The following is a 527-nucleotide window of genomic DNA, read 5'->3' on the forward strand; positions in this document are numbered from 1 at the left end:
AACCAATCAAAACCAACTCATAAACCCAAACAGATCAATAATTTTGTAGGTTTTATTACATAGATCCAACATAGATCAATCTATAAGTCCCATAGATCCATATCATCAAGAATATCCTACAATACCATGATTAGAGTCATAACTGAACCCAAATCAGAATCTCATCTCCAGCCAACCGGTCAACAACCACGAATTCTCCATGTCCACAATACCATGCAATAAGAGAATCAAATAACATACAAGAATCGGTTTCCAACAACTTACCTCAATCAGCAACCCTAGCCCTAGAAATCCTGTCCGATTCCTCAGCCAAATAGATCTTCGGTCAGTTCCTTTAATCACACTGAAATTAATCAAAACTACTACAACTCAACTAATCCATCATTAGAACCATCAAGAACAGAACTCACCTCGTAGGGTTAAGGCCCTAGAAATCAAGTTTCGGTTCCCACCTCACCTTGCTGCCGAAATCCCTACGACATCGGCGAGTTTACCAACTGTGGAGGAGAAAATCGATCCAAATCAAA

Source organism: Curcuma longa, chromosome 5 (assembly GCF_044706935.1).
Source record: "Curcuma longa cultivar G26 ecotype Majalengka, Jawa Barat chromosome 5, ITB_CL_G26_1.1, whole genome shotgun sequence".
NCBI classification, from domain to species: domain Eukaryota; kingdom Viridiplantae; phylum Streptophyta; class Magnoliopsida; order Zingiberales; family Zingiberaceae; genus Curcuma; species Curcuma longa.